The sequence below is a fragment of the Pantherophis guttatus genome, chromosome 1 (genome assembly GCF_059756535.1).
Source record: "Pantherophis guttatus breed Tessera chromosome 1, ASM5975653v1, whole genome shotgun sequence".
Taxonomy (NCBI): Eukaryota; Metazoa; Chordata; class Lepidosauria; order Squamata; family Colubridae; genus Pantherophis; species Pantherophis guttatus.
This window is the reverse complement of record NC_142063.1, coordinates 210,958,737-210,967,018: the sequence shown is the minus strand read 5'-3', so window position 1 is coordinate 210,967,018 and position 8,282 is coordinate 210,958,737. Positions and strand designations below refer to the sequence as shown.

At 39.0% G+C, this 8,282-nt stretch overlaps 1 long non-coding RNA gene across 1 annotated transcript; it reads left to right on the top strand.

The window, feature by feature from the left end:
• The first annotated feature begins 2,235 nt into the window (after positions 1 to 2,235).
• On the top strand, positions 2,236 to 5,320 carry LOC117674128 (uncharacterized). Its single transcript, XR_015733769.1, has 4 exons — positions 2,236 to 2,390; positions 2,986 to 3,078; positions 4,454 to 4,568; positions 5,150 to 5,320. It is a non-coding gene; the product is annotated as an uncharacterized LOC117674128 (long non-coding RNA).
• The last annotated feature ends 2,962 nt before the right edge of the window (positions 5,321 to 8,282 follow it).

Here is an 8,282-nt window from a genome sequence, read left to right as displayed (position 1 = left end):
GGACCAGATCCATTCTGAAGAAAGTCTATCTATGTGGTCATTAAAAGTGTTATCCTTTGAATGGCACCTAATCAATCAGTATCATTTTTGGAGATTGGTGGTCCCGAAATTCAAGAAATAAATACTTTTCAGATGACTTCAGGATCAGTGGGTGACATATCAGCTGAGCTATGAGGAAGAATCCTAACATTCTCATACAAGTGAATAGCAGTGTTTAAATTAAGGATATTTCTTTGCCTCTCTCTCCTAAATAATATTATATGATAAGATTTTACCTCACTCTATATTAATCTCTATTTATTGTCATAAAATTGTATAAGCCCAAGTCTGGATGTATGCACACAATATGCATATATTTGGTTATTATTTCATTTACATTTAGAATTCCGTTTATTATTTCCATTTCCTGGTTTAATGACAACAGGTGTAAAACTCAATCATGTCATGTAACATCATCTGACATTGTGACTTTTTTGCCTTTGCTGAGCCAGGGTGGCGTGGCCTGCATGTGACACATCCGGCCCACGGGCCGCCAGTTTAACTCCCGTGATCTGGACATTAAGTCATCAGGTTACCAAATGGGAGACTGTGAGTTCTAGTTCCGCCTTAGGTATGAAAGCAGACACTTTCAGTCACTTTTTCTCAGTCTAACTCACCTCTCAGGCTTGTTGTTGTGGGGAAAATAGGAAGGAATATTAGATTGCTGCCCTGACTTGTTTATAAAAATAATAAAGGTGGGATATAAATAAAATAAATAAATAAATTACATCTAATCTTGTATGAAACGTTTTTTAAAAATATTGCGAGAAAATATTTATTTTCATACGCAAGTTTCGGTTATATAAGATATATCAAATGTCAGGCCCGACAGATAATTTCTCATATAAATTACATTAAATATTCAAACTGTTTGCCATTTTCTTCTAAACACTTGTTTACTTATTTGCTGCATCTCTTTTTGAACGTTTCCAAAAACACAGTAATTGTTTCTGTAATTAATAAAACATATAAACATATGTTTAAATTATGAATAAATTAATAAAGCATACTCAATTGATTTATGGGGCTTCAGTTTTACACTCTGTTTATATGTTTTGCTTATAATTATATGACAATTCCCCTACTAAGCACAGCAACTTTTCCTAATACATTTTATTTCTAATGCAACTCTTCCTATGCACTTTTTTTAATGAAGTACCCCATGATACATTTATATTTTAAAATCAAACTAACCGTAATATATGCTAGGGCTTTATACATAACATCCCTTAAATACATTTTTGGACATATTCTCTCCAAAGATATACTGTTTTGTATGAATTTGGGTGGTGGGCAAGAATTTCCATATACATTAATCATGTTTATTGCATTAATGCAATGTTGGAGTTTATATCGATGGATTGTGCCATTCCATCATAAAAGAAAATGATATATTAACTAGTAAAGAAATAGTTAAATACTGTAACCCATCCATTAACTTCATTTTGATGAACTATAACTTACTTTGTCTAATTTTGGCATATAGGAAATTCTCAATGTATGACCGATTGCTTAGTGACCATTCAGAGTTAGCACAAGAGGTAGTTACAACCCAGTTTCAGAGTTCTGACAGCCCACTCCATCATGGTCATATGCCCTCATGTTGGGTCCTCAGCAGCCTGCCTGCATTTACAGCTATTTGCAGCATCCCATATCATATGATTGCGTTTTATGACATGGAGTTTGTTGAAAACTGGCATTTACTTCCAGTTTTGGCACAGATGGCTGAACTGATTGGGTCACTTAGTAACCATTACAAAAATGGTCAGAAACTCAGATTGGTCATGTGGATAACTCATTTTACAATCATTACAACTTACAATCATGATGGGCAGATATGGGCAAGGACTATCTGGAGCAGAGGTGGGTTTCAGCAAGTTTTGACCATTTCTGGAGAAACGGTAGCGGAAATTTTGAGTAGTTCAGTGAACCGGTAAATACCACCTCTGACTGGCCCCACCTCCATCTAATCTCTGCCTCCCGAGTCCCAGGTGAATTGGAGGAAATGGGGATTTTGCAGTAACCTTCCCCTGGAGTGGGGTGGGAATGGAGATTTTACAGTATCCTTCCCCTGCTACGCCCACCAAGCCACGCCCACCAAACCATGCCATGCCCACCGAGAAACACCCACAGAACCGGTAGTAAAAAATTTGAAACCCACCAATGATCTGGAGCATGCTATATAATCAATGCACTATGTGTTTTGCACATAGTGTTTCACTATGTGTGAACCCCATTATTTTTGAATCGCCCGTGAAAGTATGGATTAAGAAAGCCATGACTTAATGTGATGGATAAGCCTGTTCTTCAGGAAAGAAAGAGGGAATGGAGCAAAGAAGTCTTTTGAACAGGTAAGAGTGTATTGCTTAATAGACCACCTGTCTCCCTGTGAGTCTAGAAAAGGAAAATCACAAGAAGATCAACAGATGATCACTGCCATGTTTTTTGAACATCAGTGTAAGTTTAGAGGGAAAAATTACCTTTTTCTGAGGCTAAGAAAGAGGGTGGCTTTTCCTCCTTTTTTTTGTGCTGATTTCAGCTATATTCAAAAAACAGTAGATTTTTTTTTACTTAAATGCTACAAGAGCATTTAAAGCAGATTTTAGAGCGTGTAACCAGATCACTTCAGCAAAAGGTTTAAGGGCCCATCACCTCACAGTCTAATATTGCTTCATTTGAAGCAAGCCTAGCAAAAAGAAAGAATTACTTTAAAAAAAAAAAAAGTAAGTCAGCTGCTTTTTGTGTTTGCTCCCAAATGATATTGTGATGATAGTTGCTCTTTTAAAATGAAAGCGACAGATTCAATATTGTTGTGTGTACTTAGAAAGAATTTTCCCCTGTTGCCAACACTACGGAAAGTCTCTCATCATGACCCTCTTCCTTCAAGGGGAGATTCATCATTTTTACCTTTTTCATATTTCTCCCTCATTCCACTCCCTTGTACAGGAGGTCCAAGGCATTTGTTTTCATGTGTTACCCAGAGCACAATCTGCCATTGGGAAAATTTAGGAAAGAAGGAGCTTTTAAAAAGAAGATGAGGTAGGAAAGCTCAGTTATAGTTCTAAATTTGCCTGTTTAAAAAATAGGCCCATAAAACACCATTGGGTTTTATAGCTCTAGCAGCGCTTTAATGGCCTATAATCATTCCAAGCTATATGGAATATACCAGTGTTTTTCAAATTCAGCCATTTTAAAATGAGTGGACTTCATTTCCCAGACTTCCCAACTGGGAATTGTATTGCTCTCACCTTAAAATGGCTGAGGTTGATAAACATTAGAATATATACTTGGATGTGAAATCATGGACAGAACCAGTATTACATATTTTGGTGTCCTACACAAGGTAATATTCTGGCACCCATTATGGTTTGGCTCATCTTCCAATTTTGTTAGAAAAGGAGCCCTCTTGATTCTTTTTTTCTTCAGGTATTTGAGCTTTACATATAACATTTTCAGCCCAACATTTGTTTCTTTTTTTTTGGACATTTCTATTCTATTTCTATTCACTTCTAACCACAGTAAGTAATTTTAATTACATCAGCACAAGTTGTTGTCATAGGGCAACAATTCTGCAAAACTATATCTAACCCTCCAGCAGGTGCATGCTTTTACTGCTTTTTTCTTTTTTACTGCATTTTTAAGAGGCCGTTTCCATTTTGGCACCCCTTAAAACTTGGTTCCTCAAAATGGGGCCTACTTGGTGCTACAACCATCCCTGATCATGGATACCAATGAAAGGTCAGTGCTTTCAGGTGCACCCGAATGTCAAGTTTTATGGGGTCCTTGGTGCTCTCTGAAGCTTGGTTGTTTCCTTGTAGATGTTTCATGACCAAACTAGAAAACATAATCGGTGCACTGACAAAAGGTCTGCAAGAAAACAACCAGGCTCAGCGAGCAATAGGGACCTCACAGTTCAACCCTGAGCTACAAATATTCTCTTTTGTCAAATTCTGTGCTACTCCAGGGGATGCTGAACTATAATTTCCAGTATTTCACCATATACCAGACTGCCTGAAGCTTAGCAGTTCAACAGTAAACTGCAGGCTTCACTTCAAAGCAGATTTGAATCCTATATGAGATATGAGATGTTTTAATGTGTGTGTGTGTGGGGGGGTCTTTTTATCTCCACAACAAGACCCTAATGAGGTAGACTGAGCTGAGAGAGATGGCTGGTTCAAAATGACCCAATGAACTTTTGTGGCTAAAGATGGACTTGAAGCTGAGGCACCCCAGTGTGGACTAGTACCTTAATTGCTATACCACAAGGACTCTCTTTAACTATATTAAAACAGCTTATATCCAATTGCTATAAATACAATCATTGAATGCACCCAGGATTTGACAAAGAACCACTATCAGATAGTTATTGATTCTTGATTTAAGTATTGAGTTGATTTAAGTATTTTTGTTTCAGTGGGTGACCTTTCATGCAAACCAGGCCAATGAGCTTCATGAGAAGCATAAACTAATTATGCCCTCCAAAGGGAAGAATAGAAATAAATGATGTTATATGGATTGCCTGTTCTCATGTGAGTTGTAAGCCCTTCCGTTTGTTTTATGGATTCTTAACTTTGTTTTTGTTGTTTCAACATTTTATAGTTGTTCTAGGTTTTAAATGGCATCGTAAACTGGCCTGGACAGCAGAAAAATACTTTCTGGCAACAATCCATTAAAGATATAGGACCAAACGAAGCAGTAGGAAAAGGCAGGATAAAGTCTAAAATTAATTAAATGCAATTAATATGAATCCTTCTTAGATATATAACAATTCCTGTTCAGTCTAATTAAAAAGTTGCATTTTATGAACAATGTTGAAAGGCTTTGGGGGCTTCACCCAACTTTTTCTAGCGGATGGTGAGATATATTTCTAGAGTTCCAGGTTGCGCATCTTTTTCTTGAATTTGAGGGGGGTCTGAAGAACATATTCATATTTCTATGATAAACTGAGGGCTACGTTGAGAAAAAGCCCTGACAAAGCAAAACAGGCAAGGTAGACATACATTTATTAAGGGAATAATTACAATCAATGTTGTATTCTAGTTCTATTCTATGCCAATTTAATATATTACTGTGCATTCTGCTATTATTATTTTTTTTTGCATTTTTGCAGATAACTGTTCATAATCCTCTGCATTTAGATGCAAACATAAATATGGTACAAATACTCTTTCGTCATGAAGAGAGGCATTTGAAGACAAGATGTACCTTCCATAAACAAAACAATTAGTAAACTATTCTGGAAATTTAGCTTCATCTGTGCTTATTAAATTCATAAAGCATCTTGGGTATTTTTCATTTGTCCATTTTTGTCCTAAGCATTGAGGAAGGGGGAGCAGACAGCAGGGGGACTCTTTTTCCTAGGGTTTGCCTCATTTTCAGCACTAAATGAGGAGGATTGCCAAGAGGTCCACTCCGAAGCTTCAGTTTGCCTCTGGGTTGCTGGTTGCCAATTCCTGATCTGAATAAACAAATGGCTCTCTACCTAGGTTGCAAAAATATAAAGGTTTGGGGTGTCATACATCCTAAAAGCTCTTCAAACATAATATGATATGAAAGAACATATGGCTCTGCAAAGAACAACCCCTAGACCAAGAAAAGGGGTGTTTATTTGTCCCTTGCAATAGTTCACTTCATCTAGTGATAGATAAGAATATCACTGAGGATTGACTGTTATGCCACCTCTACTTCTTGGATCTGTGGAAATTAGACTAGTCTGTTGCACGCAGCAAATGAAATTGGGAAGCAAGATTTTTGATCCATGCGTCCATCATTTCTGTGCTCATGTTGCTTTACAAGCGATTGGTTTAACTGCTTCTTTCTTATTCTTTTCTCCAAGGCAAATTTTGCAGAGAGCTTATAACTTGCTTTTCCAAATAAAGATATTAAATAAACTCTCTGTAAAATCATACCATTTACAAAAAAAAAAAGCATTGGCTCTTCAGCAATATTTCTGTGAAATCTTCGCAAGTCTGATATTTACATCATTTCACACCTAGATATAAACAAAGAGCATAGCAAATGATGGCCTTTTTCAAGAATTCACTACCATTTTTATGTTTAGAAAAATACCAGGCAAACCTGAAGAGTGGATTGTTTTGTTCCCTTCTAAATTCAAGAAAAATAGTATGAACTTTTAAAATGTGACACACATACACATGTACACCCCTCTATTAATTTTTTATTTATTTTTATTTTTTTAAATTTATATACCGCCCTTCTCCCTGAGGACTCAGGGCGGTATACAGCCAGAATTAAAAAACATGAAATACAAATATTAAAAACAATTAATATATATATAAATTTGGCCCAAAATTAAAAATACAAACCAATTAAAACATTTTAAATTTCTTCTTAAGCCAGCCCGGCTTGCTGGAAAAAGTGGGTTTTAAGGGCACGGCGGAAGGCACTAAGGTCTTGGATTCTCCTTATCTCTGGGGGCAACCAGAGGTGCCCCCACAGAGAAGGCCCTCCCCCTGGGAGTCACCAGCCTACATTGATTGGCTGATGGCACCCTGAGGAGGCCCTCTCTGTGGGAGCACACGGGACGATGGGAGGTCGTCGGTAGCAGCAGGCGGTCTCGAAGATAGCTAGGCCCGATGCCATGGAGCGCTTTAAAGGTGATAACCAACACCTTGAAGCGCACCCGGAAGACCACTGGGAGCCAATGCAGCTTGCGCAGGAGCAGTGTTACATGGGAGCGCCATGCTGCTCCCATCACTACCCGCGCTGCTGCATTCTGGACCAGTTGGAGCCTCTGGGTGCTCTTCAAGGGGAGCCCCATGTAGAGAGCATTGCAGTAGTCAAGGCGAGAGGTGACGAGGGCATGAGTGACTGTGCACAGGAATCCCGATCAAGAAAGGGCCACAACTGGCGAATCAGGCGAACCTGACAAAAGGTCCCCCTAGTTACAGCTGTCAGATGTTCCTCCAGGACAGCTGCATATCCAGGAGGACTCCCAGATTGCGAGCCCTTTTTGTGGGGGCCAAAGACTCGCCCCCAATAGTCAGTGATGGAGTCAACTGACTATATTGGGATGCCGGGAGCCACAGCCACTCAGTCTTGGAAGGGTTGAGCTTGAGCCTGTTCCTCCCCATCCAGATCCGCACGGCCTCCAGGCACTGGGACATCACTTCAAGGGCATCATTGGGGTGGCCTGGGGTGGAGATGTACAGCTGGGTGTCATCAGCGTACTGGTGGTATCTCACCCTGAAGCCACGGATGATCTCGCCCAGCGGCTTTACATAAATGTTGAACAGAAGGGGTGAGAGGACCGATCCCTGCGGCACTCCACAGATGAGAGGCCTCGAGGTTGACCTCTGCCCCCCTGCCAACACAAACTGCGACCGGTCGGAGAGAAAGGAGGAGAACCACCGCAACACGGTGCCTCCCACCCCCAACTCTTCCAGCCGGTGCAGCATGATACCATGGTCGATGGTATCAAAAGCCGCTGAGAGGTCTAACAGGACCAGAACAGAGGAGCAACCCCTGTCCCGAGCCCTCCAGAGATCATCAACCAACACGACCAATGCCGTTTCCGTGCTGTGCCTAGACCTGAAACCCGACTGGAACGGATCTAGATAAGATGTTTCCTCCAAGAATTGTGGGAACTGTCGCGCGACCACACTCTCAACAACCTTCACCATGAAGCGAAGGTTGGAGACAGGATGGTAGTTGGCCAATATTATAATAGTTACTGTTCTACTAAAAACAGCTTTATTCTCTGTTAACTGTGAACAAAATCAATTAATTAATATTTTAAAGAAACAAAAGGGAGGAGTAAACATATCTAACTGTATGTTGGTAAATAGCAAGGAAGCAAAATCACTGTGCTCAACATTAATGCAAGGAAGGTTCTTTACTTCACCATTTATACTAGATCATATACAGTATATATTCAGGACAATATTTTAAATTATTGAGACCTTAAGTGAAAAGTATCATTTTTTACAATTAATTTCAAATAATGGTAAATATCCCCCTTCAACACCAAACATCAATGTGTTACCTACCGATTAATATTTTTTGGAAAACCTAATTATTAAATATCAATATAAATCCTACATATTTTTGTAAATGTGATGGGAAGGTTAAAAGATTAGAGGACTAATCCATCTTATTAAAGATTCCTTCTATAGCTCTTATTTCCAAGAATACTCTTATCAGAGACAAGATTTCTTTATATTTCCCTTCTGAATTTAATCAACTCAGATTTGCTTACTTCATCATGGACTAAGCATTAGAAA